Source organism: Medicago sativa, chromosome 6 (genome assembly GCF_051527215.1).
Source record: "Medicago sativa cultivar Bolivia chromosome 6, Bolivia_mono, whole genome shotgun sequence".
Taxonomy (NCBI): Eukaryota; Viridiplantae; Streptophyta; class Magnoliopsida; order Fabales; family Fabaceae; genus Medicago; species Medicago sativa.
The window spans coordinates 14,495,878-14,505,569 of record NC_140754.1 but is presented as its reverse complement, the minus strand read 5'-3'; the positions used below and the strand labels follow the sequence as shown (position 1 = coordinate 14,505,569).

At 29.8% G+C, this 9,692-nt stretch overlaps 2 long non-coding RNA genes across 4 annotated transcripts; one reads left to right on the top strand and one right to left on the bottom strand.

Moving 5' to 3' along the window:
- Positions 1–378: 378 nt before the first annotated feature.
- Positions 379–9,692, bottom strand: LOC146913077 (uncharacterized). Its single transcript, XR_015013185.1, has 3 exons — positions 9,644–9,692; positions 8,776–8,866; positions 379–554 (listed from the first exon to the last, which is right to left on the bottom strand). It is a non-coding gene; the product is annotated as an uncharacterized LOC146913077 (long non-coding RNA).
- Positions 3,215–5,695, top strand: LOC146913078 (uncharacterized). 3 transcript variants are annotated; one of them, XR_015013264.1, is made up of 4 exons: positions 3,215–3,647; positions 3,748–3,857; positions 4,338–4,435; positions 5,141–5,695. It is a non-coding gene; the product is annotated as an uncharacterized LOC146913078 (long non-coding RNA). The 3 variants fall into 3 exon arrangements; XR_015013263.1 differs by having other exon boundaries at positions 4,338–4,448; XR_015013262.1 differs by lacking the exon at positions 5,141–5,695 and having other exon boundaries at positions 4,338–5,119.

Here is a 9,692-nt window from a genome sequence, read left to right as displayed (position 1 = left end):
CGTTCAACATGTCTACTTCTTGTCCCTTTTTCCCATGCATGAATTAAACAGACACAAATTACGTTCAACATATATGTAACTGCATGTCAGTGCTACATGGATATGAACCGGACAAATATACATTGTTAATTACTATATAGTACTTTTTTTTACTAAAAAAATTTTTTTTTTTGAAGGACTAAAAAATTATTATATAGCACTAACATGTAATCGTCCAGTTATATCAACCAACAACACAAATAAATATAATTTATGTGTATTAATATGTGTTCATCCAGTTGTATCTTCCAACAATACAAGGAGATGAATCAAATAAACAAAAAACAAAAATGAGTTAATATAAAAAATTCAAAGAAGCTTAGAAAACCAACCTGGTGACAAGAATTGTCTTGAGTTGTGGTGAAGATGAATTGATTTCCATGTTTTTTGGTAATTGATTGAATCAGAATAGCTTACATTGTTTTGGATTGGACTCTCACAACACAAGCAAGCTAAGAGAGGGAGGGAGGGAGAGAGAGAGTGGAGGGAGATATTTTGGTTTGGATTGAACGAACCTGTGAGACACTAAGGCTATTAATACTTGAACTAGTCTTAGTGATATGAAAATGTAAAATGCAATTGGTACGAATTTAGACCAAATACAATTGACATTGTTTTTTACTTAAATTTATTGATGTTTTTATAATTAAGATATAACAAATATTTTAATAATGTTTTTTTTATAATATATTTTATTGTTTTTATAATGTTAATTTGAGGATATTATTATTTTGACCATTTAAGAGTTTTCATTTAGTTGTTACCTAATTATTCATCTAGTCTTAATTATAAGAAAAAGTCAATTTTATTTGATTCAAATTTAAACCAAATACATTTGACTCTTTTTTTTATTTATATATAAAATATATGGATTATTTATTATTACTAGAAAAATTATGAGAAATCCAATTTTGTTTAAGAGATTATTTTCTATGCATTAATATTGTAAAACTTTTTTTCGTATGTAATCAGTTAAGTCATAATGTTATGTCAATTTTGAGTTCATAAAATATCTCTACGAATGTCTAAATAGTGAAATATGATTAGACAAATATGAACCTAGTGAGAAAACCAAGACGTCACTCATCTTCCTCTCAACAATAACAAAAAAAAAAAAAACATCACTTCATGTTATGTAGGAGGGACATATTCTTTCTACATTATTCACATCCATCAACAAAAAAAACATGATTTATTATTCACATTTATGATCATCCTAATATAGCTGATGTTTAATAGCATGAAATTATAGTGACTTCAAATCAAAGAAAAACTCACTATGGTCATTGTGAAAATTATTTGTGATACTTACATCAATAATGAAATATGATTGGATTTGTGAGTAAAGCGTATTTATTTGCAAAATATTCTTGGATTTCAAAGTTCATTAAGTTTAACAAAAAAGGTAATTTAAAAATTTCTATGAATCAGCTGGTGCATTATCTGGTCTATAAGACTGTTTAACGAATGTACACTCATTCAGGCAAGAATTTTTGTTGTAATTTTTAATGTATTCAATATAAAAAAAAACATATCAACAATTAATAGCAGAAATATTGATTACTTACGAGAAAGAGTGACCATAGATTTATACATTTTATATATTTCTTTAAATAAATGCATATGTATGTTTACCAAACTAAGTCTAGATTGTTCGATAAGAAAGTAAGTTCTCATGCAATAATCACATTTGTCATTAGAAATTGATAAATTTAAACAAATTAATAGTTATAAGATTTGAGTAAGTCAATGCAATCTTTTGAGAATATATATAAGATTTAAAATAATAATAGCATTGAAGATTAATATATATCATACCAATTCTAATTGCTAAAGTTTATGTTTCTTATATGAAATACCAACAAATGTTTTTGATTTTTGCAAAAAAAAAAAAAAAATTTTGAAGAATTTTTTATTTTTGCAAATATTAACCTTTCTACCAACGCCATGCCATTTATAATTTGATGGATAGATATTGTTTCGATTAGACACAATGTCCTAAATATTATTGAGAGAATTGGATTAAAAAACTTAAAGCATGAAGTTGACTGTTGGGGAGAACATAGGATAAACTCAAACATCACAACATACGGTTACGAATTGAGCCCATAGCCTCAAGCAACTCGGTATGAGCTTTAGTTGTGACGCAGTCGGAAGCGTAGGCTAGCAAGTGCTAAATCTAGATAGAAGAAGAGCAAGTTTGAAAGCAACAAACTTGTGAAAATAGGTTTCCGGAATCCACCAGAAATTGAGAAAACTCTCTAAAATATTATTGAATGAATAAAAGATACCTCTTATGTTACAACTATTAAGCTTAAATAGGGAAATAACAAAACCCTAATAATAAAAAGTTGTTCATTCATTGTTGACTCCTTCAATGAACAAGAGACGACCCTTTTGGATCCCATTGAGTGAAATGCAAAGAAGGTTTGATTTGAAAAATATAGCAGTTGCCTCTATCCCATTGAAGAAATGTAGTAGCATGCCTAATACTCTCTAAATTCATCATTTTAGCCTCTTGTGGTTTGTATTGCGGAACAGTATGTCTAGGTCCCTTTATGGTCAGAAAAGTAAGATTGTGGTCATATCTTTTAGTATATCCAACAACTTGACCATTGGATAACCATGGCCTCCATTCATCAATAATCTTGTATCCAATTGATCTTGTCCACGCTTGACTCCACGTAAATGGAACAGTGTCATGATAGCTTGGTTCCAGAAGTTATCAAACTTATTTCTAATACTAATAACAATGTTAAGAAAAGTTGCCAACCCTAATTCTACAACTATTGGCGCCAAGGACTCTTTGGTGTTCCCATATTTAATTTAATGCAAGCACAATTCAAGAAGCTCAATTCATTCAGTTTCAAAACGCATGTAGGCAATCATATGCATTGAATCACAACAGATGATTCAGTTTCAAAACGACTATATTTGAGGAATGCAAGCAATCATATGCATTGATTTCCCACATCTCTTATGTATTTCCGTTACATATTAATTGGCATGCATTGTCATTGTATGTTACAAAACAATTGTCTTTTATTTCATATGTCTCGGTTACACTTTGTAATTGTACAAAGGCCATTCTTGCAAGATCATTTCTATTATCATTCTTTCTTTTTCCTATAAAAGTTGTTATCAAAGATGAAACAGAGCACCCCTTTTCCTATTTTATTTTTTCTGGAGAGCTTTTTAATGTTTTATTGTGTGCTTACTTTGAGTGCCAACTTTTCAAGATTCTTCTCAATCTTTCAATTCCACAATGATAAAAAAAAATGGTTGTGTGACTTATTACATAGATGTAGTATGTACAATTCCTTATGTAAATGAGCGTGTGAAATTTCATTTTAGGAGGATTGTATGTGTAACAGAAAAACAATGGTAAATATTTTAAACTTTTATGATTCATTGTGTATATTGGTATTCCAAAGTTGTATTCAATGATTTGCCGTTTTCCAATATTTGGCTGCAAAAGATCAAGAGTTGTGAGCCTTCTATATATTCAAGCATTCATCCTTCAATCTGCTCCATCGTCCATTACTATTGATCATTCATGGCTCACCACCATAAAATTCAAGCAATGCTTTCATATCATATGTTAATTGGTAACTCTTCAAAGTTCATCACAAATATTTTCATCATGTCATTTTCAATAAATTTTATATTCCTGTCTTCTAATCTTCTTAACTTGCGTGATATTTGCAGCACCTTTGTACCCCAATCAAGCTACTGATATGGAGAGGAAGATAAACGACCTTCGTTTGAAATACCACACTAGCTTTAGTTATTGTTGTTAATCAAGTTCGTGGTAACTGGTAAGTCATTCATATTGTCTGAAACCATGAAGATCAAACTGCAATTTAAATTGCTTCTCATCAAGTCTAATTTTTGGTTAGAGCAAGCTTGACTTTGGTGTTCTAAAGTACAATTTTAATGTTCTTACGTTTGAGTATAGTAATATCAATTACTTTGATTGCATGAGTAAATAACTCGCTAGAAATCCATTAGTCAAAGCATTTGTGAACTGAGTTAAGAGTTGAAACAATGAGTTAACATAATAACTGGTGTATATCTATTAATGATAGAGCAAGATGTGTTCAAACTGATGCCTATTTAATGTACATAATGGACATATATTTGCATCTTAATTATTGACAGCTAAATTGTGATAGTTGGACTTTATATTGTGGTGCAGGTCATTATATTAGTGTATATGAATCATCTATATTAGTTCCTTAGGTGCTAATAAAAGTTATTGATTAAAGTACTTGATATCATTTTTGTAATTTGATTAGCTTAGGTGTGAAGTATTGACATTGGATTCAAAGGTCAAACTGATATTTGATCGAAGGCCTGTTAGCTAATGATTGAAATGCATGCTCAAAGAAAACTGGTGAATATAAAGTGTATTTTCTGAAGATGATCCTCTACTTTCTTATTGGTTTTATCATCAATTTGTGCATCACCATCATATTTAAGTGGAACTTCAATTTTTTTAGAGATGATAACAAATTGCATTGAACTTATTATTTGATTTGCAGTCTGAGCATGTTGCATATTAAAAGTTGGTGTTTGTTGAGTTTACCTTTCATTAACTCATGTAGCTTAATAGGTGTATCAAATATGATCTTGATAACTTTTTGTTGACTATAGTATAGAAGCTTAAACTGAATTTGATTTTTTTACATTGAGATTTTCTTATGCAGAGGACAGTGAATTTATTGCACATGCACATCAGAAAATTCTTAGTTTTATTTTGATACTTTCAAGACTCAAGCTGTTGTTTTTGACCAAGTCTATGTGCAAGATAAAACTTGATATAAAACTTGATATGTTTTTCTGAAGTGTGACTTTTATTTCAGGATCCTTTAATGACACATCTCAACTTCTAACTTTTTTTAAGGATATGAAATGTTACCTACAAAGAATTTAAATGATGATATAGGAAAGCATGGGTTTGTGCACTGTAGTTTAGTTCATATCATATTGGCATGACAAATGTGGCTGAACTGATATTATATCAAAAAAGTATCTTACGCTTTGATTAACATATATATAAAAGCAATATCTTAATTTTTATTCTATTAATGGCTTTCAGTAGGTGGTTTTTATTGCTTGAGTTCAGCGATTCAAATTGTTCGTTCGATGTGGTCTGATCTTGGAGGTATTTGTGATTGAGAAAGGCTTGGAGGGATTCATGACTGTCACTGCTTTGAACAATTTTGCCCATATATTGACCTATTTATCTTGAATAGCTTTGGATGCTATATATATATCTTTCTGGATTAACTTTCGAGGAGAAGCATTATTTTTTGGACCAGCATTAGTTGAAGCACACCGATGAAAAATTCATCACTATGTTCCAATTTGGATACAAAGAGGGTTTGATGGGATAATTCTAAACAAGCATCTTCTCTGGAATTATATGTGAATGAAAGTTACCTCACACTGCAAACCTGACATGCCAGTCTCAAATTCATGAATATGGTTAAGATTAAATGTATAAAGGCTATTATTCATTTGATCTAATGACAAAATGTTTTTCCTATAATAGTGTAATTTTAGGAGATGCCCCTCAAACCCCTCTATATTTAATTTAATTTAATTTTTCTTTCTCACTTAATAAAGTTTCATCAACGAAGGAATTCTATAAGACACACTTAGCTCATTAGTCTATGTAGGATGTAGTTTATCTATCACTACTGAAACATTTGCTTAGTTAATTTTAATTCCTATTATTACCTTTCATCAAAATGGAGTGAACGATCTTTACCTTAGAACCTCATTTGTTGATTAAACATTGTTTGGTGTTTTGAAACAAGGAATGAGTGGTTGGAGTTCTCATTTTGATTTTAAGTTTCCCTTCCATATCCTTTTTTTCAACCTATTAATTATTTAGAGTTAATCATTCCCTGGTCTATAAATTCATTCTTTTATGCACTTTATAGTCAAAACTTTAAGGTATTTGTAAGAACTTTTGGATAGCACAACACTTCAAAGCTCTCTTATTTTCATATATTATTTTTCAATGTAAATGACCCGTGCGGTAGCACGGGTAAACGGTCTAGTATATGTTCAACCCATTAATGTCCTCGTCAATTTTTGCAAGCTTGTTTGTACAATTATCACTAAGTGAATTATAGAAATACCCATCACACTCGTGGTTAACCTCCTCAAACAATTCATTTGGGATAAGACCCATCCCATGTACAAATGGAATAAGAGCATTGTCATTAATTTGTTCATCTGTAACACCGTTTCCAATTATGTAATCATGTGTCGTATGAAGCCTTGACAAATTTTATTGGAGATAGAGTGTTAACAAATCTCAAAAAGGGAGATTCATCAGTACCAAATTGATGTTACAGATGAACAAATTGATGACAATGCTTTCATTTCATTTGTACACGGGATGGGTCTTATCCCAGATGAATTGTTTGAGGAGGTTAACTTCAAGTGTGATGGGAATTTTTATAATTCACTTAAGATGATTGTACAAACAAGCTTGCAAAAATTGATGAGGGCATTAATGGGTTGAACGTATATAACATTCTAAAACCATAACCATGCTATCATGACATGTGTGTTCCATTTCCGGGGAGTCAAGCATGGACAAGATCAATTGGATACAAGATTGTTGATGAATGGAGGCCATGGTTATCCAGTGGTCAAGTTGTTGGGTATACTCAAGGATATGACCACAGTCTTACTTTTCTGACCATAAAGGGAGATGGACATACTGTTCCATAATACAAACTACAAGAGGCTAAAATGATGGATTTAGAGTGTATTCGGCATGCTACTACATTTCTTCAATGGGATAAAGGCAACTGCTATATTTTTCAAATCAAACCATCTTTGCATTTCACTCAATGGGATGCAGAAGCGTAGTCTCTTGTTCATTGAATGAGTCAACAATGAATGGACAACTCTTTATCAGAATAAGAACTCGGGTCAAGTTCTTCAGAGGTGGAGGAGACTGATGTAGGAGGGTTTTATTGGTATATTAATTATTTTAGCCTAATTTTATTATTTGTTTGTTTATTTTCAATTTGTTATTTTCGGTCCATTAGGGTTTTGTTATTTTCCTATTTAAGCTTAATAGTTGTAGCCTAAGTGAATGCTTTTATTCATTCAATAATATTTTAGAGAGTTTTTCTCAATTTCTGGTGGATTCTGGAACCCTATTTTTACAAGTTTGTTGCTTGCAAACTTGGTTCTTTTCAATCTAGGTTTAGCGACTGCTAGCCTATGCTTCCGAATGTGTCAAGCTGCTTCACTTTTATATCTTATTTTAATTTGTACACAAATTTATTTTGGAAATAACATAACAAATATCTAGTATATGTTAAGTATTATATATCAGTCATCCACTATGTAATATATATCATTAATGAGATGAAAAATAAATAACAAATATCTAGTATATGTTAAGTATTATCAGTCATCCACTATGTAATATATATCATTAATGAGATGAAAAATAAATAGAAATTGAATAAATTAGTTTATTTACTTAACAAATTTTTTGTCGATTTTGCAAGACAGATGCATAACTTTGGCAAAACAAATTAACCTGTTTGGAAGGGTAATTAAGGTGATTTGTCCAGCAATGTTAGATATCCAATTAAGTTATCGGACCATCTAAGGCAATCAATATTTATAATTTCTGCAGGAAGCAATGATTACATAAACAACTATCTTCAACCTCAGTTTTATGTCAGCAACAAGCTATACCAACCTAAGCCTTTTGTTGAACACCTCATAGAAATTTTTTCGCAACAACTTAAAGTAAAAACTCATCTCTTATACAAAGAGATGAGTTTGTACATTAAGTGGTTGCTAATAAATTTCTATGAGGTGTTCAACAAAAGGCATAGGTTGGTATAACTTGTTATTACTTACATAAAACCGAGGTTAAAGATAGTTGTTGATGTAGTCATTGCTTCCTGCAGAAATTATAAATATTATTTGCCTTAGATGATCAGATAACTAAGTTGGATCTCTAACTTTGCTGACCAAATCACTCTTTATTGTCCTTCCGAACAGTTTAATTTGTTATGTCAACGTTATACATCTATCGTGCGAAATCCCAAAATTTATGTTAAGTAAATGAACTTTATTCAATTTTTATCTTTTTTATCTCAGTGTGTGTGTGTATATTTCATAGGTGATGACTAATAATACTTAATATATATTGAATATTTGTTATGTCCAAAATAAATTTGTATAGAAATTAAATTAAGATTGATTTAGGATGTGCGTGATTGTCAAAGTCTTGGACACAGACAATAGTCCCTTGTTTGTTTATATGCAATAAGCCTCTACCCTATATACTTAACCATAATCATTTCTAATCATATAATTATTTGTCTGATGAAAAGTCTCAATGTTGCACCTCATTCACCATTTTGATGGTTATAATGAGTCAATTAGGTGTAAGATCAATTGTTAGAGCTTCACTTTGAAACTTCGAGAGAGAAAGTTCAAGTATCATATAAAAGAATCTTAAGAATATTTTTTTAATGGAAAATGATAGTATATTAATTGTTTGAAATATAAAAAACTGAGTTGTATAACACATATTCTTTTCATAACTAAATTGAGAAAAACAAATACAAAAGTTCTAGTTTTATACATGTCATAATATTGTTCTAATATGTTGCAGGAGAAACTTATTCAAATGGCATAAATAAAGAAAATGTTGTTTAATTAAAATATAATAGAGATTACCTTTTTAATGTTTGTTGTTGTTGCGTGCACTATTAGTTACGTATCTTTTCCTTAGCTCCAGAAACTTTGCATTTTATTTCTTTCTTTTTTCCTCCAAAGTTTACATTTTAATCATGAATATAACTCCTTAGCCTCCTGAATAAATTAAGAAAACTCCAAACCACATAAACTAGATAAAAAATATTATTAAGAAGACAAAGGAAGAAAAAAAGACAGAAAATATTATTAAAGGTAAACAAACAATGAAGTAGAATGAATGTTCTACGAACAATTTCCTGTCTGCACAACAATAAAAAATTCACCAACAACTTATCATTTTAAATCCAACACTTTAAATACTCATTTTCAAGAGTCAACAATGACTCAATATATATATATATATATATATATATATATATTTCTTAACATTTTTAAAATAGTATTTTGACTCTAAAATTTTGAATCTTTAACCTTTGATAGCACATCATATGTCAATTTTTATCGATTAGAACATACAGATATATCTATCTTTGATATATAAAGCAAAATTTAAAACTTCTGAGTCCCAAAACAATAAATAAGATTCAAACCACATAAACCCTACCATATCACTTTTTTCAATTTTTTTTCATTGTCAGATCAATAGATCAGGTAAATACAAGCTCTTTCGCGTGAATAAAAGAATTTTCTAAGACTTTTTCAACAACTCAAACATTTTGACTGATTTTTTTGCTCAAATTTAAAATTTTCGTCGAGATCTATACTCGCTATTTCCCGATCTATCACTTTTACAAAGGAATAAACAAGAAAAATTGAAAAGCTACACCTAAAACCCATTTGAGGGGTTCGACCAATACAAATGATATAATATGGGATTTTCTTGATTTACCTTCGAACAAGAGATTGAACTTGAGTTTAGATGAGTTGATCTATCATTT